A 21,491-nucleotide genomic window follows, 5' to 3' on the forward strand; every position below is an offset into this window, starting at 1 on the left:
TCCACACCCCTGACGAACTCCAGTGATAACTGGAAATAAGTCAGAGATAGTATCTCCTCATCTCACAGCACTCTTAGTACCAGAGTATAGTTTGGACATCAGATTGATCAGTTTTGCTGATACCCCATGAAGACCAAGTAGCCTCCAGAAGGCATCCCGATAAACTGACTCAAACGCTTTCCAGAGATTAACATAAGCTGCAAAAAGCCCCTGCCGAAACTCTCATCTGCATTCGGTGAGGACCTGAAGAGCAAGGATAAGGTCAATCATTGACCTCTTTGGTGTAAAGCCTGACCGCTCGAGACGCTGGTGCTCAAGCAGATGGTGGCGAACCCTATCAAGAATTATCCGAGCAAAGCCCTTGCCGGGCACTGAGAGCAGTGACACCCCTCAGTCGTTGTTGCAGTCCTGGCGATCACCCTTCCCTTTCCAGAGAGGGACAACAACGCTCCTCTTCCAGTCAGTTGGGATGATGCCTGTGTTCCAGACAGAGCACATAACTGCATGCAACGACATGAGTGCAGCATTTCCACCAGCCTTGAGAAATTCAGCATGGATGCCACATATCTCAGGAGCTTCACCACATTTCAACCAGTGCACCGGAGCCTGTTTCCACAAACAAAGGTGGACCACAGTTGATTGGAGGGTCAGCAACAGGGATGGTAACACCCCTGACATCCAACTTGACAGCTGGTGGATCAGCCGGGTACAGCCGCTCAAAGTAACCAGTCCAGCGGGCTTTCACGTTGGACTCATCTGTCAAGAGCCCACCACCCTCTGCTCTCACTGCATTTCTTCACTCCAGACCACCTCAGATTCCTCGCACATAGGTTTCCTTGTCCACTGTTTGTGCATGTACAGTTTTACGCCTCACCTCCCTGAACAGCTCAGCTCTGCCATTCAGCCTGGCCCTGCAACTTTGGTCAATGGTACACAGTGTCCCTTGAGAGACAAAATTCTTCTTCACCCTACTGTGAGTTTCAAGACATCTTCCGGAAACATCAAGGACGGTGGTTTTGAAGACACTCCACAACTTTTCAGGATTCCCCAAAGCTCCCAGACCCCCTAAATCTCCACTCTGCCTGTTCGCAAGCTCCTCAGATACCTCTCATCCTTGAGCTTGCCAACATCCAGCCGACGCTGGGATGGTACCATTCCCCTGGATTTAAGGTGCAACTTCAGAGTTGCTACAACAAGCCTGTGGTCAGTATTGAGGAACTGAGCACTCTGGTAGACCCTGCAGTTCTGGTTCATCCTCCAGCGACCATCAACGAGCACATGGTCAATTTCCTTTGCCACACCGCCAGCGTTGGAATACCAAGTCAAGCGATGAGCCTGTGGGCGCTGAAACCATGAACCAGCCACCCTAAGTCCATGACTTCTGTGTGCATCAAATGTGCCCTTCACGGTGAGATCACTCGCCTCAGTCGGAGCAAATACAGAGACCAGGCAAATGACACCTAAGGAGTGACGAATCCTTCGTCTCATAATACGCTCGTTGACCGGTGTTACCTCAATTATCATTGGAGTCAGCTTATTGGACACAGCTACAGCAGCTCCTTGGGCATGGTAGCCATCAGATCAGAGCGACCAGACCAATAGTCGGTGTAACCACCCGCCATTATCTCTCCGCAATCCGGTCTCCGAACCTCAGAGAGTACTGCAATACTGATGTCCAAACTCTTGAGCTCAGATTATAACAGAGACAGGTGATCATCCTCTCTTCGGGATAAGACATTCCAGGCACCAATCCGAAGAGACTGCCTCATGTTGTTAACCCCAGGAGACCGCCGTCTGGTGGACGACACTTCCTTTATGCAGCGTGTTAATAGGAGAGTTGGGTTGGGATCATGCTGTACCGACATCTTCATTTCAACGAATCATCAGGGGATGGTCATCATCTAATAGGCTGTTTTGGCACAAAAACAAAGACCAAGCCCACCCACGTTTGTCAAGCTTTTTGAGCCATGTTTCACATTGCTGATCTCTGTCATACTCGTTCTTGTTGCTATTTATTTATTGCTAGTTGATCAATGTAGAGCAATGTAATGTTTGACATTACTGGTTCCCTGATGGTCAGTTGGAGCTTTTGAACAATCAGTTGGATGCTTTTCTTTGAGGCCATAACTCGTTTTATTTATTTTACATTTTCTCTTCTGTGATTTTGAATCATCCATGGCACATCGAACTTAAGTTTTGGCAACAGGAAAAGGGTCCGTCAGAGTGACACAGCAATAAAAGTGTCTCTCTTCGGTGACGGATGGCCAATAAGGAAGGAGACGAAGGAAGAGGAATGTGGTAATTTGATAGACGTGGGTGAATCACTCTCAGTGAGAAAGAGTGCACGTATCTGGTCGCAGGCCATCCAGCAAGCTGATGTGCATGCTTGTGACGTTTCTCAATTTGCCTCATGCGTCACAAACATCACAGGCTCAATGGCCGACTGAGCTGTTGTGCAGAAACTCATCTGCGGAAGTCATCTGTTCGATGTCGCATACCACCAGGCCAGGACCGCTGGCACAGCAATGAAGGGTGTGTGAGTTCCAAATCTCTCTCGTTATATTCTCCTCCAGGGAATTTTCCCCTCTTTAATCCCCCTGTCCAGCTGGCTTTTTCTTTTTTATGTATACAAAGTCAAGGCTTGTGGAAGAGCGAGAACACTGAAAAGATCAGGACGCTGAATGAAACAAAAGGAAGAGTCAAAAGAGGTGGAAACACCAACAGCAGGATTGAAGGACAAAATAGAGGGAGACTTGGACAAACAAGGAAAAAAAATTACCCCCTGTGTGGGGGTGACGGTCATCTCTATAATACCACAAGTTCTCAATGTTCAGTTATGACCGAAGACTACTGCGCAGTTCTGCAGCGCAGCTCGAACTGCGCAGTTTGGTTTAAGATGACTCGGCATTTTGGTGCGTGCGCACAAAATTATATTTTGAAAATAAATGCCGACGTTTACATTTCGGGTTTTGAAACTTTTGCACTTTCGGCAGAAAATGTATAAATATAAAAGGCTAAAAATGTGTTTTATATTTATATTTCATTTCTCCTTCCTTCTTCTTTGCGAATCGCATTGGTGTTTTTGGCCATCTTCCAGATCTCGTGCCGATCAAACGGGAAGGAAATTCAAAAATCTGTCCGGTTAAATACAAGATAATATTTTTTACTGTCATAATCAATAAACAGTTGCCGAATATCTTGTAGAATGGCAGACGAGATAGGTTTTGAAAATGGCGATTTTTATAACTTACGTGACCTCGTGACCTTGACCCTGACCTTGAACCCGAACAAAAGTTATATTGTTGTGCAACACTCATCGACCTCTACCCACATACTAAGTTTCATCAAGATCGGAAAGAAAAATTGTTGACGTACGGACGGACGGACGGACGGACGGACGGATATTTGGTCCGGCTTTATTAGGTCATCTCGGTAGAGATGACCTAAAAAGGAAAAATATGTCATTGTCCCTGTTGTTTTCATAATTTTGCTGTACGAGTTAAATGGCAAACACATAATTATTACAACTAAAATGACCGCCAGTCTTTCAATGAGCCATTTTTGATCAGATCGCAAAAAAAGAGTTAGGTGCAAGCGTATGCCATCATGTACTGTGTGCTGTGCTTGTGCCACATTTGAACAAATTTGGACCGTGCATGTCCGAGAAATGGTTGGGGACACTCTTAAGTAACAAAATAGCTGCCAGTCGGCCACGTTGGATCTGATCTCCAAAAAAAAAAGGCGTCCATATGCAAGCCGTCATTCATTATCTGTGTGCCAAGTTTGAACAACATTGGTAAATGCATACCTGAGAAATGGTTGAGGACGTGTTCATCATCCAGTTTTTTACAACTAAAATGGCTGCCGAAAATTGATCGCATCGCGAAACAAAATGACGTGCATAAGTATTCTTTCATGTGTTGTCTTTATGCCAAGTACGAATAAAATCGGTCCAAACCTGTCCGAGATATGGTTGCGGACGCACGCACAGACACGAAAATTGAGACCAAATCCAGAAGCGTCCGTTTCTAACTCCAACAGAGGCTAATAATGGGCGTGGGGAGGAATGAGGGTTCGGCAATGACGCATGGAGTGGACAAGATGGATACAGAAGCAAACTCTCAGGAAGGCAAAACTGGAAATTTGGAAGGTGGGTGGCCCTGGGAGTGGGGGTTAACGACAGTACAAAAGATCATGGTTTTGAACAATGTGAAAGGTGGTTCCACAAGCATGAAAAAAGAGGAACGAATGAATGGAGGTGAGCAGTGATTCTGTATTTTGAGAGTTTCACTGGAAATTATTTCACTATTTCACTGGGTGTTGGTGGCGGACTGTGTGCACACCGGAAACACCTGTTTGGGGGGGATGGGGGGCAAAGAGTGGAAAAAGCAGAGGGTGCAAAAGCCCAGAAAGGAGGTAGTAGAAGACAGAGAGACTGCCGACCTGTCTGTGATGAGAAAGTGATAGGCCCATGGCATAGACTAAGCTTCATCGTGGGAGATTCCATGATCTCGAAGGCCTTGGTTTCCCACAGCGTCAAGGTGAGCAAAGTGTGAGGCAGGGCAACCAGCCCAGAGGGGAGAGCAGTACTCAATCAAGCTGTGGACGAAGGCTTTGTAGGTGGATCGTAGTTCATGTGTGTCAAGGAAGGACTTTGTACGACACAGGATTCCCAGTTGGCGGCTGGCTTTGGAGGACATCTTAGAAATGTGGTTTGTCCAAGAATGATCACGGCTGAAAGCGAGACCCAGGAGTTTAAGTGACTGAACTTCCTCAAAGAGATTGTTGAGAAAGTAGATTGGGGGGGGGAGGGGGGAGCGGGCGGGCAGAGAGGTTGCTCTTCAGTCCTTTCGGAGAGAGTGTGTGTGAGATTTGTCAGCACTGAAAGGCATTCTGAGTGTTTGACCAGTTGGCGATTTTGTTAAGGTCTGAAAAAAGGGAAGAGGCTGATTGAAATTAGATGCATGTGGAGGCCATTTGGCCCATCATGCCTGCGCCACATCAATCAACACCAGAGCAAAATCAACATCAACATCAAACCAAAGAAGTTTTTTGTTGGACTTTTTTTTCTGTAGTTTTTCTTTTTTTGTATGTTTTTCTTTCCAGGGGAGGAGGCCATCTTCAAATTTTTAATTCATTTTCTGAAATTTGAAGAATTTGTTTTTCATTTGGAAGTTGTGGGTTAAGGTGTATAAATGAAGGTGGAAAATTTACCCCCGGTTGGGGGTGACGGTCATCTCTGAAGCTCTGCAGGTGTGGATCTCTGATCGGCTTAGAATGGCTTCGATGTCGTCTTGTCTTTTGGTTCAACGTACAGACGAAAGCCCGGGAGTAAAAAGGATAGAAAACCTCAGAAATCAAACTACATTTCTGAGTTATCCGGAGATAGATTTTGAAAATGGTTGATTTGGAACATTTATGATCAATGTGTCTTCAAAAGGATAGAAACTGGACCTCAGAAATCAAACCGCATTTCTGAGTCATAAATGGCGGATGATATTTTGACAATGGATGATTTCACAAGTTTACAGTATCAGTGACCTTGACATTGACCTTCAATCAGGTCTAAAGTCAGACCGTCGTGCATCACTCATCGACCCCTACCTACACACTAAGTTTCATCAAGATCGGGCGAATTTTTTTTGACCGTATCACATCGACGATTTTTTCCAACTTTGAACACACGGGACTCGATAACCAGGACGAATTTCAAAGAACCGGCCTGGCCAAATTTAGATATTGTTCCATATTATCAGAATCCGAAGGAATTTCGAAGATCGGATCATAAACGGCGGAGGAGATACATTTTGAAAATGGACGATTTCGCAACTTTGGAGTGACCTTGACGTTGACCTTTAATCATGACAAAGGTCATACCGTCGTGCATCCCTCATCGACATCTACCCACATGCCAAATATCAAGAAAATCGGAAGAAAACAAGAAGCGAATACTTCGATATCGCGTGGCTGGGGGCAGTAAAAGTAGACACGGTGAATTAGCATGCATGATGGGAAGAGTTGTGACGTTGGACAAATTTCAATTTATAGCCCTCAGGTCAAAGGGACGTACGCGGCCATAAGTAGGACGTCTACACAGGACAGAATAGCCAATTATATAACAGCGCGATGTCGCCGTGCTGTAAAAATGGGGACGTACTTACGTACGGACATCGAGACTGGATGTATTAGGTCATCTCGTGAGAGATGACCTAAAAAGTCTGATTTAATGCAATTTAATTCCAAGCTATAAGGCAACAAAGGGGGTGTAAACTCCCCCTTTCTGATTCTGAAAGGGAGTGTAGACTTTCAATAGGCACTGCAACAGTTTAATAAGCCTGCAATCTCATTTTCTTAACTCACCAATCTCCCGGTGCTATTCCTCAATGGGCCCACACTTGTCTTGACCTGTTCTTTACCCCTTATATCCTTAATGAAAGCCTTGATTTTATGCTTAATATTATTAGCCTTGTCCTCAAACTCTCTTTTGGCATGCCAAGTTATTTTCTTAATTTGTCTCTGTTTACTCCGATAGTGATATTAATGTAACTCCGTGGGTGGGATGTCCGTACTGTTATTTTACTGTCCTGTTATTTCGTCCTGTAATACATCCTGTTATTTTAAACCGAATAAATGCCTTCTGCTTCTGCTTAATAGCATTCCTTATATCACTGCTCAACCATGATGGCCTTTCTGCTTCTCGTTTTACACCTCATTGGAATGTGCTTTGCACTCTATAAATTTGCTCCTTGAAGGTTTCCTATTTTTGCGATTCCGATTGCCTTATTGTTAAATTCTCCAAATCTACATCACCCAACTCTCTATTCATACCCTCAAGGTTTTCCTTCCTGAAATCTAATAGACTTACCCCACTATCCTGAACTCGAACTCTTAACAGAATATTTGCACAAATGTTATGGTCACATAAACCTAAATGCTCCGCTACAGACACAAGATTGGGATCGTTACTTAAAAGGGGTCCAACAATGTACTCCCCTCAAGAGGGCTTATCTACAAACTGGGTTAAAAAGCAATCCTGGACTAAAAGTAGGAAATCCTCATCTGCTCTGCCCTTTCCCTGTTCCTGGACCCAATCTATTCCTGGCAAGTTAAAATTCCCCTCAATCAATACTCTTCCCTTTCCACATGCCCTTTTGAATTCTTCATGCACTCTTCCTTCCTCGTCTTCCCTCACACCCGGAGCCCTATCAAAGCATCCTACCAGTATCTTAATGTTTTTACAATCTCTAATCGCAACCCATACAGAATCCTCAACATTTATTCCTTCTTTAATAACACCCCTTTCTCTTGATGCAATGCTGTCCTTTACCCAGATTGCTACTCCTCCAATTCCCTCTTTCCTATCACACCGATACATCTTGTAACCTTCTAATCCTGTCCTCCAGTTACTCTCCTCCTTCAACCATGTCTCACTTACTGCAACTATATCATACTCTATCTACTTTGGCCTAAAGCTCTTCCATCTTGTTATTTGAACTCCTGGTGTTGGTTTAGAATATGTTTAACTTTTCCCTTCCTGAAATTATATTTTTTGCCTGGCTTTACTGATCACAATTAAATCATCAGTTTCATCCTTGATACCTTTTCCACCCTGCACTGACCGAAAAAGCCTGTATTTCTTCCTCAATTCCACTGCAAACCTTGCTGCTCCCTTTCTATTTAACATGCAGCCATCATTCTGGAAACACTCCCTTTGTACCTGAAATGATTCGCACTGCTTCTTAAATGTAAAACTTTCATCACTTACACAATTCTTCCAACCCTTGGTTGACATGTATTACTCTGCTCATGATTCTAAGTCATTTCTTAATCTTGGGAGAATATCAGAAAACATGACTTCACAAGTCTTTTCTCTCAGCTGCTTACCCAATATCCTGTATCTACTTTTCAAAACCTCAGAGTAAACTTTCCCGACATCATTTGCTCCTACAGTAGGTGTTCCACAGCCAACTTCTTCCTTCCATTACCTGATATGATGCCATTTACCCTTCTTTCAATGTCCATAACTCCTGCTCCTTCAAAACTGCACAGAACTCTTATGTCTATGATCCTTCCTGCAGAATTAAGGATCGACATCCTGTATTGCAGTCTCATCACCTACAAAAACTGTCTCGCAGACCTCATTCCTACCAATCTCGATTGCTGCACCCTCATCATTGCCCGCACTTGCTGCACCTTCACCACTGCCCACACTCGCTGCACCCTCACCACTGCCTGTACTCGCTGCACATTCACGACTGCCTGCACCCGCTGCACCTTCACCACTGCTTGCTCCGACTGCACCCCCATCACTGCATGCACTGCTCCCTCACCACTACCTGCACCCTCTCCACTACCTGCATTCACTGTACCCTCACCACTGGCTGTACTCACTGCCTCACCACTGCCTGTACTCACTGCACCTTCACCACTGCCTGCTGCACATACAACACTGCCTGCTCCTGCTACATCCACACCACTGCCTGCTCCTTCTGCACCCACAACACTGCCTTCTCCTGCTGCACCCACATCACTGCCTTCTCCTGCTGCACCCTCACCACTGCCTGATCTTGCTGCACTCTCACCACCTCCGACTCCTACTGCACCCACAACAATGCCTGCTCCCGCTGCACCCTCACCACTGCCAATATTCTCAGCAACCTCATTCCACAACCGCAACGAACTATTAATTATCTGCACATATCTCACATTCTGCTACTTTCTGCAAATTATCTGTCTGTTCCTTCAAGATAGCAATAACTATAATCAAGTGGGCTATTTCCTCACACTTCCTACAACAGTGAATACCCTCTGCTTCCCCTATTGTTGATGTGGCCCACATTGAGCATCTATCACATTTTATGTACCCCTCTTCCTTTCTCCTTAACGACATTTATACTCTTTTTCACCATCATATTCCCAAGGCCCCAAATGACTTAAACGCTTCCCTTTACCACTAAACTTAACACAAGGCTTTCCCCTGCTTTTTTCAATAAACTAATGTAAATACCTGCTAAAACTGTTATGAACACAACTACAACCGTTATAAGTAAAATCCCACAACTCCTGACACAAATATCGAACACATAATATGCAAAACAATGCTCACATTGATCTGGCCGAGGACCTTACACAGCTGAGAACAACTGGAAGTGACATTCTCACCGGAAGTGACCAAAGATGAAGAGATGAAAGGATTCCATTGAGATTCATACATTGGCTAGGAGAGTGGAGGAAGTCAGTAAAGGCCTTGGATAACATAGGCAGAGAGTTTGGAGAGAAAGGCGTGATGCTGGACTGTATCGAAAGCTCGAGATGTGTTTAATAGACACTAGCCAAACCCACGCTCCACGCAAAGTTTCTAAAGTGAGGGTTCGTTAGGATGTCAATATATCCGGTGTTCACAATGTGATTTATAGAATTCCTTTATATACAATGTTTCTTGTGACATTTTTTGTGTCAAATGCACTTTCTGAGGTAGTCAACATGTGCAGAAGAGGGTTTTACATTGCAGACGCTATTTTCTAGGAGTGGCATTGTGCCTCTTAGCAGTGACGGTCTGTCGACGACAGATGTAACGACATCAGCGAATGACCGATGATGTCATGACGTCATTACGCCTCTCAGCGGTGATGTCACGCGCCATGCAAACGAATATAAAAATTAGAAAATCGCCCAAAATTCCCAAACCTGTCTGTCTGGCACGATGTCACATAGCCCATGCTGTTCATTGGACCACAGAGCACCCGCATGCCGAAAGTGGCGATAATCCGTCCGGCAGTTTCAGAGGAGATACGTCCACAAAATATGGCTTAGCGTGTTAATATAATAATATCTCAAGATATGTCTTGATATATCTGTCTTCTACCACTTTCTTTCTGGTCTTGCACCCTCTGTTCTGTCCGTGCTTTGACCCCATCACAGGTTTCTGCAGGGCACACATGGTCCAACATCAAACCCCCTTCTGGTGAAACTACCTAAATCCATGATTTTTACTGCTCACCTCCACTCATTTATTCCTCTGCTTCTTTGCTACCTGTGGAACCGACTTCCTCATCCTCTTCAATCTCATTCTTCCCTCAAGGACTTCAAGACATCTCAAATGATCCCCAATCCAAAACCATGATTTATTCTATCCTCTTTAACAACCCCAATCCCTACTCCTTCCAAATTTACAGTTTTCCCTCCTTGGAGTTTCCTTCTGTATCCATCTTGTTGACCCTCCTCTCCTGCTCCCCCCATTCTCCCCCACACCCATTGTTAGTCAAAGTCTTCCTCTATCTTGGTCTTCAACTCTGCTGTTGGGGTATCCCCCTTTCACTACTCCTTTTACGTGCGTCTCTCTGGTTTCTTTTGCGTCCTGTTTTTGTGTTAAATCCTCACCTGTTAAGTGGACTTGGTCTTCCACAAGCCTCGATTATGTACTCCAAAAAAATTTCAATATATGGCTGGTGGTGGTGTTGCTCTTTTTTTTTGAAAAGCAGGTTTAGGGGAGAATTTTTTTGGTTACATAGTCGAGGCTCGTGGCAGAGCTCGTATTACTACACTGAATGCATCAGGACGCAACAGAACAAAAGAAACAGCAGGGAGAGTGGGAAACACCAACAGCAGAGCAGAAGGCCAACACAGGGGAAGGTGGACAATCAATGGGTATGGGGAAGAATTGGGGTCAGGAGAGGATGCAGCACGTGGACAAGATGGATACAGAAGGGAACTCTCAGAAGGGAAATTTGGAAGGAGGATGGATTGGGGTGGGTTAACAAGGGTAGACAATATCATGGTTTTGAATTGAAGACGATATGAGATGGTGGTAAACAGCTGTCTTGAAGACATGGAGGGAAGAATTAGATTGAAGAGGATGTGGAAGTTGTTTCCACAGGCAGGGAGTGGGGGGGGGGGGGGGAGAGAAGAAATGAGTGGAGGTGAGCAGTGATCCTGGATTTAGGTAGTTTCACAGGAATGGGGTTAATGGTAGACCGTGTGAGCCCCACAGAATCTTGGTGGAGGGGCGGAGAAAGGGGCAGGACAAAGCACAGAAAGAGCAGAGTTGACAACAGAAAGGTGGTAGAAGACAGAGAGACCACCGATCTGTCTGTGATGGCGAAGAGATAGGCCAAGAAACTCAGCTTCATCGTGGGAAATTCCAATAATCTTGAAGGCCTTGGTTTCCACAGCATAAAGATGAGCAAAATGTGAGTCAGGGGACCCAGAGGGGAGAACAGTACTCCATCATGCTGCAGATGAAGGCCTTGGAGATGGATAGGAGTTCACGTGTACAAAGAAGGATTTTGTACAATGGAGAATGACCAGTCAGCAGCTGGCTTTGTCAGCAAACTTTGAAATGAGGTTTGCCCAAGAAAGACCATGGCTAACAGCGAGACCCAGTAGTTTGAATGACTGAACTTCCTCAAGAGGATTGTTAAGAAAGTAGATGGGAAGGTTTGCCAGACAATCCTTTGTTGTGAGTATGTGAGATTGAAAGACATATTCCAAGTGTTTGACCAGCTTGTGATTTTTGTCAAGCTCTGAAGAGAGGAAAGGGGCTGCAGCCTGTCTGTCCAAAGGGTGAGGGATATCATGGCAAGGGTGGAGTTATCAACAAATAGGTATAAAGCATTTTCCAGAAAGTCAGAGAGATCCTTTATAAAGATCAGGAATAGGAATGGGCCCAGAACACTGCCTTGGGACACTCCGGCCTTGACAGGGAGACGAGATGAAAGGATTCCGTTGAGTGTCACACATACATTGCCTACGAGAGGGGAGGAAGTTTGTAACCCAAGAGTGGAGTTGGCCTTGGATTCCATAGGCAGAGAGTTTGCAGAGGAAGGCAGGATGACAGACTGCATCAAAATCATGAGAAATGTCCAGGGAGATGGCCCTGATCTCATGTCTGATATTGAGGGCCTCCATCCATTGTTGGATGAGTAGAAGAAGCATGTCCAAGGTGGAGTGACCTGGTCTGAAACCAAATTAGTGATCTGATAGGAGATTGTTGGAGAAAAGGAAGGATTTCATATGAACTGTAATGACAGATTCCATGACCTTGCTGATGATTGGAAGTAAGCTAATTGGCCTGCAGTCAAGGGGATCCGTTTTTGCACCTTTTTAATGTAATGCTGTGATGTTGGTGGATTTCCAAACAGATGGAAAATGACCGAGCACAAATAACAGGGTGAAAAAGACAGAGAGAGGATGTGCAAGACCAGCAGAGCAGGTTTTTAGGACATTTATGCAGGAAACAAAGAATGTTGGTTTGACAATGCAGAACTGATATTGGACCGGAATCAATTAGACTGATATTAGATTGATAAAGTCAAGATGAGTTTTCACTTTTCCAAACATACATGCAATGTGTGAAGAGGTACAAGCATGACAAAGTTTGTTCAACACAATTATTTAAAAGTAGAAAACCCCACACAATATCATTCGCTTTTCAATGGAGTGATCGTGAAAACAGTTATGCGAGTCGGTGCAGGAGACGCTTGATTTGTGCATTTTTTGCCGAGGATTTTATCCTAGCTTAACCTAATAAATGTGTCAGTTTGCTCTATATTTGTTTTCGATATGATACAAGGTCAGCTCAGCTCAGCGCAATGGATTCCAGCAGGAATATATCTATCACTCTCACTCTCACTCTCACTCTCACTCTCACTCTCACTCTCACTCTCACTCTCACACACACACACACACACACACACACACACACACACACACACACACACACACACACACACACACACACACACACACACACACACACACACACACACACACACACACGCAACATCTTGAGGCAATTCCCCCAGAATTTATGCAGAAAAAAATAAGACAACAGCTTGCAAAGATAGCAAACTTCAAAAACCCTGGTCCAGACGGGATCCCAAATTTCTGGCAAAAGCAATTTGATGCTCTCCATGTTCACTATGCTTGAGCATTCAATGAACTTATCCAAGGGGAGTAGGAAATGGATGAATGGCTCACAGAAGGGAACACCTTCCTCATCCCAAAATATGAAGAAACCCAACTGCATAACAAATACCAGCCAATAACCTACCCACCAGCAACATACAAACTTTGACCAGGAATCATCAAAGAAACAATGTATAACCACCAAACACCACAAGAAGACCAAGAGGCAGAACAGAAGGGATGCAATAGAGGATGCTATGTGGAACACTTACTACTAAACAAGGCCAAACTCAAACACTACAACAAGAGAAGAACAAAATTGTTCACAGCCTAAACAGACTATAAAAAAGCTTTTGATAGTGTTATACATTCATGGATGATAAAGTGCATGCAAATCTATAACATAAATCCCCAACTAATCAATCTGATTAAGAAATCCATGGATCTATACCTCACTAATATTACTCGGAAGGAAAGATCGAAATACCAGGAGTGAAGATATGACGTGGGATCTTACAAAGAGACAGCCTTTCCCCCACTCCTGTTTTGCCTGGCTCTAGATCCACAAAGTAATCTCATTAATGAGCATGGACACGCATACACCCGAACAACCAATAAAAGAACGTCCAAAGAAACAAAAAGAGTGACACATCTACTTTACATGGATGATTTAAAACTCTTTGTACCAAACAACAAAAAATTGTTAGAACAACTGAAACTTTTTGAGGACATCCAAATTGAACATGGCTGAGATAAGTGTGCTAAATGCACATTCGTGCAAGGTAGACCAAAAACGGACAACATAAAAATCGACCTAGATAGAACAATACAGGAACTCGCCAATGAAGCATCTTACAAATATCTTTTGAGCAGAAGAGGGCCACCAAATATGTCATAAAAAATGCGCAAAACAATTACCAAAGAATACCTGCGAAGAATGAGGTTGATCCTGAAAACATACATTTCCCCAAGGAACAAAATCGTAGCCATAAACCAACTGGCAGTACCAGTGTTCCAATACAGCTGAGAAAATCAGAAAACTAGATATCAAAACAAGGAAACTCCTCTCTATCCACACAATTTTCCATAACTATAGGGGAAATACCCCTGGGCTACACCTGTTAGCAGCTGGATAAGATAACAAGGGAATGACTGGTAGGCATGGATGATGCACAAAATATGTAATGGAGAAGAACGTAAATACCCAAGGGTTTTTTTTTAATGCCATGACAAACTTTTGTACATCACGGGTGATAAAGGTTGTGGTCAAGTTTCATCGAAATTGTTCGTGTGTGGTTTCAGAGAAGAAAGCAAATACATATTTGGGGGGCAACCCCCACGTCGAATCCCTTAGACTCCAATTTTTTTAATGACGTGAACAAATTTTAGGACAAAACGGGTGATGAAGGTTGTGGTCAAGTTTCATTGAAACTGTGTGTGTAGTTTTGGAGAAAAAAGCAAATACATATTTTGGAGGGCAACCCCGCTTAAAACACCTTACACCCCGATTTTTCTAATGTCATGAACAAACATCCGAACATCATTGGTGATGAACGTTGTGGTGAAGTTTCATCGGAATTCTGTGTGTAGTTTCTGAGAGGAAAGCAAATACACTTTTGAGGGGAAACCCTCACTCCCCTGTAGACCCACTTAAACCTCAAATTTTTTTTAATGGTGTGAAGACACTTTGGTAATTCAAGGGTATGAAGGTTGTGGTCAAGTTTCATCGAAATTGTGTGTGTCGTTTCAGAGAAAAAAGCAAATACATATTTTGGGGGGCAACCCACCTTACATGCCCTTCAACCCTCATTTTTCTGATGTCATGAACAAACTTTGGTAAGTCATGGGTGATGAAGGTTGTGGTCAAGTTTCATCAAAACTGTGTTTGGAGCTTCTGAGAATAAAGAAAACACCTATTTTGGGGGACAATGCCACCATGGACCCCCTTCAACCTGGAATTTTTTAATGGCATGAACAAACTTTGGTACATCATGGGTGATGAAGGTTGTGGTAAAGTTTCATCGAAATTGTGTGCGTTATTTCGGAGAAGAAAGCAAATACATATTTTGGGAGCACCCTCCTTACACCTTCATGGAGTCCAATTTTTGTAATGTCATGAACAAACTTTGGTACACCATGGGTGATGAAGGTTGGGGTCAAGTTTCATCGGAATCGTGTGTCGTTTCTGAGAAGAAAGGAAATAAAAAATTTTTGGTGGGGGGCCTCTCTGAAACTCCCCCTGACCGAATTTTTTTATTTATCAATGCATCCCGAGAATGTACCTGTCGAGGAAAGCTAGCGGTGGCCTGATGTAACTCAAGTGCACAGAATGATGACTGAAGGATGAGTAGAGTACGTGAAAAGTGAAACAGATGACCAACTACGATTTGTACACAAGCATGAACACAACAAACCCCAAAAAATCTCTCACTCCACTTGCAAAAAACTTCCAAAAACAGATGTGAATAGGAGATGTCAAGCACCAAACCGAAACAGCAACAAATATAGCCCCAAAGATTGCAAAAAATAAAATAATAATCCAAGATATATATAGTGACAACTGGGAGAAAGACAAAAGAGCAGGGAAATACATATATATATATATATATATATATATATATATATATATATATATATATATATATATATATATATATATATATATATATATATATATACACAGTAATCCCCCGCTATATCGCGGTTCACCTATCGCGCCCCCGCTTCATCGCGGTTTTTCCCTTGGAACCGAACTAATTTTTTCGGCGGATTCCCCCGGTACATCGCGGTAATAATATATAAAATATAAATTATTTAAGCAATAAATTATAACGCGTGGCGCTCGACCAGTCACACAACGCACGAGACAAAGTTTCGCTTGTGAACTTCGAATATTTTCTCCGTCTTTTTCTCCAAGCCCTACAATGCCGCCCAAACGCCTTGCACCTTCTAAGGCTTCTGTCAAGGAACCGAAGCGCCAGAGGAAGGTTTATATTCACTCGATATAAATAAAACCCAATCGTGTTTTCACACCACCCAGCGTTTAATAATCGCTCGATATAAATAAAACCCAATCGTGTTTATACACCGCCCAGCGTTTAATAATCACTCAATATAAATCAAACCCAATCATGTTGACACACCGCCCAGGGTTTAATATTCACTAGATATAAATCAAACCGAATCGTGTTATACACTGCCCAGCGTTTAATAATCACTCGATATAAATAAAACCCAATCGTGTTTATACACCACCCAGCGTTTAATAATTATCACTCGATATAAATGAAACCCAATCGTGTTTACACACCGCCCAGCGTGTAATAATCAGGTCAGGTCAGGTATGGGAGCATGTGCCAGAACAGCGCGTCGCTGCGTCCACTTTCCGCCGGTACTCCAGGGGCCTCCGTCTGGCCATCCCCCAGGCAGATGCCAGCCCCATCCCCATCTCCTTGAGATGATGGTCAACCTGCTGCAACCACGAGGAACGTGGTCGGCCCACTGGCCGCCTCCACTCATGAGACTCCCTCGCTGAGAGAATCTGGTGAGCAGGATCAGCGTCAGGAAAACGAGCCACATGTCCATACAGCCGCAACTGACGCTCACGGACTATGCAGGTAACAAATCTCATCCGAGTCTCTCTCAGCAACCGCTCGTTGGACACAAAATCCGACCAGCGATAGCCAAGGATTCTCCGAAGAGACCTGGTACCAAAGGAATTAAGTCTCCGTCTCAGATCCTTGGTCAGAGTCCAAGTCTCGCATCCATAGAGCAAGACTGGAAGTACCAAGGACCTGAAGACTCGGACTTTCGTCCTCCCACACAGGTACCGGCAGCGCCACACCCCATGATCCAGTGAATCCATGACTCCCCAGGCCCGACCCAGATGTCTATTGACCTCTGACTCACAGCCAGCAGAGACATGAATATCACTGCCAAGGTAAGTGAATCTCTCCACGACCTCAACATCCTCACCACAAACAGACACAGACAGGACAGCAGCATCCAAGATGTCACCGAAAGCCTGGATCTTAGTTTTGACCCAAGAAACCCGTAATCCCAGCGGCTCCGACTCCTCTTTCAGCACCTTGAGAGCCCCCAAAGGGATGTCTAGAGTCTCCGCAAAGATGACTGCATCATCTGCAAAATCAAGGTCCGAGATCTTGACATTCCCAAACGATGCACCGCAGCTTGATCTCTCCGACATCCTCCCTAAAATCCAGTCCATACAAGTGCTGAAAAGTGTGGGGACCAGTACACACCCCTGACGAACTCCAGTAACAACTGGAAATAAGTCAGAGATGGTACCACCACACTTCACAGCACTCTCAGTACCAGAGTAGAGTTCAGACATCAGATCGATCAGTTTTGGTGGCACCCCACGAAGACCAAGAATCCTCCAGAGGACATCCCAATTCACTGAATCGAACGCTTTACAGAGATCAACATAGGCTGCAAGCAGCCCCTGCCGAAACTCTCGTCTGCGTTCGGTGAGGACACGAAGGGCAAGGATACAGTCAATCGTTGACCTCTTTGGTGTAAAGCCTGACTGCTCTGGACGCTGGTGCTCAAGCAGATGGTGGCGAACCCTATCAAGAATTATCCGAGCAAAGACCTTGCCCGGCACTGAGAGCAGCGTCACCCCTCGGTAGTTGTTGCAGTCTTGGCGATCACCCTTCCCTTTCCAGAGAGGGACAACAAGGCCCCTCTTCCAGTCAGTTGGGATGATGTCTGTGTTCCAGGCAGAGCACAAAACTGCATGCAACGACACGAGTGCAGCATTTCCACCAGCCTTGAGAAGTTCGGCATGGATGCCACAGATCCCTGGAGCTTTGCCCCATTTCAACTGGTTCACCGCAGCCCGTGTTTCCACAAGCGAAGGTGGACCACAGTTGATTCGTGGGTCAGCAACAGGGATTGTAACACCCTTGACGTCCAACTCGACAGCTGGGGGATCAGCCTGGTACAACCGCTCAAAGTAACCGGCCCAGCGGGCCTTCACTCCAGACTCCTCTGTCAAGAGCCTACCACTCTCTGCTCGAACTGTAGTGCTCCGAGGGATGGGCTTGGATGAACGTAATGCGCGAATTCCCCTGTAAGCGGGACGAGAATCACCTGTCCACAGGTGATGCTCTACCCCCTCACAGATTCCTCACACATAGGCCTCCTTGTCCACCCTCAGTGCACGTACAGTTTTACCCCTCAGCTCCCTGAACAGCTCAGCTCTGCCATTCAGCCTGGTCATGCGACTCTGGTCAATGGTATCCAGTGTCCCTTGAGAGACAAAATTCTTCTTTGCCCTGCGGTGAGCTCCAAGACATCCACCGGCAACATCAAAGACGGTGGTTTTGAAGGCACTCCACAACTCTTCAGGACCCCCCAAAGCACCCAGACCCCCCAAGTGTCCACTCAGCCTGTTCGCAAACTCCTCAGTTACTCTCTCATCCCTGAGCTTGCCAACATCCAGCCTAGGCTGGGATGGTACCATTCTCCAGGATTTAAGGTGCAGCTTTAGAGTTGCCACAACAAGCCTGTGGTCAGTATTGAGGAACTGAGCACTCCGGTAGACCCTGCAGTTCTGGATCATCCTCCAACGACCGTCAATGAGGACATGGTCAATCTCCTTTGCCACACCGCTAGCGTTGGAATACCAAGTCCAGCGATGAGCTTGTGGGCGCTGAAACCATGAACCAGCCACCCTAAGTCCATGACTTCTTGCAAAGTCAAGGAACTTAGTGCCATTCTGGTTCATAGTTCCTGACCCATGGGGACAAACACATGTCTCATAACCATCCCTATCAGTTCCAGTCGATACATTGAAATCCCCCAAGACTAGAAGTTTATCTCGTCTGGGGCACTGATCAACCACAGACTCGAGCGTGGCGTAGAATGCATCCTTCACGGTGAGATCACTCGCCTCAGTCGGAGCATAAACAGAGACCAGGGAAATGACACCTAAGGAGTGACGAATCCTTAATGTCATAATACGCTCGTTGACCGGTGTTACCTCAATTATCATTGGGGTCAGCTTATTGGACACGGCTACAGCAACTCCTTGGGTATGGTAACCATCAGAGCGACCAGACCAATAGTAGGTGTAACCACCCACCATTATCTCGCCGCAATCCGGTCTCCGAACCTCATAGAGAGCTGCAATCCCGATGTCCAAACGCTTGAGCTCAGATGATAACAGAGACAGGTGATCATCCTCTCTTCGGGATAGGACATTCCAGTGTAATAATCACTCGATAGAAATCAAACCCAATCGTGTTTATACACCGCCCAGCGTTTAATATTCACTCGATAAAATCAAACCCAATCGTGTTGACACACCACCCAGCGTTTAATAATCACTCGATATAAATGAAACCCAATCGTGTTGACACACCACCCAGCGTTTAATAATCACTTGATATAAATCAAACCCAATCGTGTTTATACACTGCCCAGCGTTTATTATGCACTCGATATAAATCAAACCCAATCATGTTTATACACCGCGTTTATAAAAAAATAGGCATTTTTGGGGGAGGCGTCCATTCATCGCGGATTTTCACTTCTCGCGGGGGGGGGGGGGGGTTTGGAACGTAACCCCCACGATAAATGGGGGATGACTGTATGTATGTATATGTATATATATATATATATATATATATATATATATATATATATATATATATATATATATATATATATATATATATATACACAAAGAGTTGGACAGATTGGGGATAGACAAAGAAGGTTCACTGGAATGGCTAAGAGGTCAGCTCAATTGGAATGGAGAATGAATAATTATAAATGCCCAAGACCAAGGAAACTACACAAATGGCGAAAAGATGGAAGGACTGATCTAATCAGACAAGCATGAGCCACCTCCTATTGGGATGTGAAAAAAACTCATGTCAGAACAGCTGTACACACAAAGGCACAACAATGTTACATCTATAGAAATGTCAATATCCCAGTTCCACAAAACTCATGGAAACACGAACCAAAATCAGTCATTGAAAACAAGGACGAAATGCTCACATACGACCTGATGATCCGATCCAGCGTGAACATAAAAAAAACAAAGTGCTGCAACCGGACATAGCACTGAGGTACAAAAAGGAAAATAAGGCGTTGTTAATTGAGGTTTCAGTACTTGGTGATTTTGGTCAAAATAACCCAGAAATCAAGAAAATGACCAAATATCAAGACCTCAAGACTGAAGTGAAAAGATCCTGGAAGCCGAAGAACACCAAAATCATACCAGTGATAATTGGAGCAACAGTATTGATGAAGAAGAACCTCACAAATATCTGACAAACCATCACTGTGAACATTACCACAACAAGGACAAATGTGTCCAAGAGCCGCATCATTCCACCAGTCAATCTCCTTGCTTTGCCAGCTTCCAGGGCATCGAGTGCCTCCAGGGCATCAGGTACCCCCAGGGCATCAGGTGGCCTCAGGGCATCGGGTGCCCCCAGGGCATCGGGTGCCCCCAGGGCATCGGGTGCCCCCAGGGCATCAAGTGCCCCCAGGGCATCAAGTGCCTCCAGGGCATCAAGTGCCTCCAGGGCATCGGGTGCCTCCAGGGCATCAAGTGCGTTTAGGGCATCAGATGCTTCAGGGCATCAGGTACCTCCATGTAGCCTCCTTGCCTGCTTCACTCCCTATTCTCACCCCCAGAGTCTTCACCAGAAGAAGAAGACCAAGAAGAACAACAACGCGGAGCTTTCTTAGAGCCAGCGTTCGCTACGCAACACAGCTAAAAAAAACTACAGCTGGAGGCTGTCCGGGGCTCCTTGACAATCCTGAAAAGAGCCCTTGGAACAAAACTCTGAGAACATTAGGCCATGAATCACGGCTTGTCTGTTCGGTCCAGTGCTCCATGAATACAATGGTGATTACGATGAAACTTGGTCGGTAGGTTCATACCATGACCTAGTTGTTCATACCATGACCTAGAGACTTCTAGTGTAAGATGCATGGAGGTCCAGTGACTCCTATTTCCCTTGACTCTCTTGAGAGACTTAATGAATCACAACTACTCAAGGAAATAGGCTCCCTTAGATCGACAGTGGCGCCCGATATACACCAGAAGCGTAGAGTGAAATGTACCAACGGAACAAAAACTTTCACGTTTGAGAAGTTCAGTGTAGACGAACTGAAAACATCTATCAGAAATGCTGTCAAACCAGAGGACAATGTTTCTGTTGATGTCGATATATTGCTGAAAAAAGCGCTTTGAATGTTGAGGAGATGTTGAGATGATGATAAAAGTAGTAGTTTACGGAAATTTGTGATATCTTAATTTGATTCTTTGAAATTATGGTCACGCTCACATTTTTGTGCTGATTTTATCGCAATATGCATCCTGGGGCAGTCTGGTTGACCTGTACGAGTTTAAAAGTATGATTATCGATATCAGCAACCCTGAAAACATAAGAAATGACATATTACATGCCTTACTAAGCCATAATTATCAAATTTTACCTGAAAAGTGGGTAAATTTGGTTGCCATTTTGATTTTTTGCATTTTACCAACCAAAGACATCATCCGAGGTCAAAAATTTCAACGGATTCGTGATCAGTGT

At 44.7% G+C, this 21,491-nt stretch overlaps 1 protein-coding gene and 1 long non-coding RNA gene across 8 annotated transcripts in view; one reads left to right on the forward strand and one right to left on the reverse strand.

Annotated features, from left to right (window-relative positions):
- Nucleotides 1-21,491, forward strand: part of LOC147031771 (uncharacterized) — a 143,383-nt gene that overhangs the window by 104,263 nt on the left and 17,629 nt on the right. The window contains exon 1 of one of the 3 annotated variants that reach the window (XR_015054251.1): nucleotides 14,561-14,742. The exons of the other annotated variants lie outside the window; for them this stretch is intronic. This is a non-coding gene — a long non-coding RNA (uncharacterized LOC147031771). Of the gene's footprint in view, nucleotides 1-14,560; nucleotides 14,743-21,491 lie in introns of those variants that run through there. 3 annotated transcript variants of the gene reach the window in all.
- The window catches only part of LOC147031773 (cyclin-dependent kinase 13-like), a 182,107-nt gene that overhangs the window by 27,345 nt on the left and 133,271 nt on the right, over nucleotides 1-21,491 (reverse strand). The gene's annotated exons all lie outside the window — the stretch shown is intronic.

Source organism: Eptatretus burgeri, chromosome 2 (assembly GCF_056783735.1).
Source record: "Eptatretus burgeri isolate ZD-2024b chromosome 2, Ebu_testis_v1, whole genome shotgun sequence".
Lineage (NCBI taxonomy): Eukaryota > Metazoa > Chordata > Myxini > Myxiniformes > Myxinidae > Eptatretus > Eptatretus burgeri.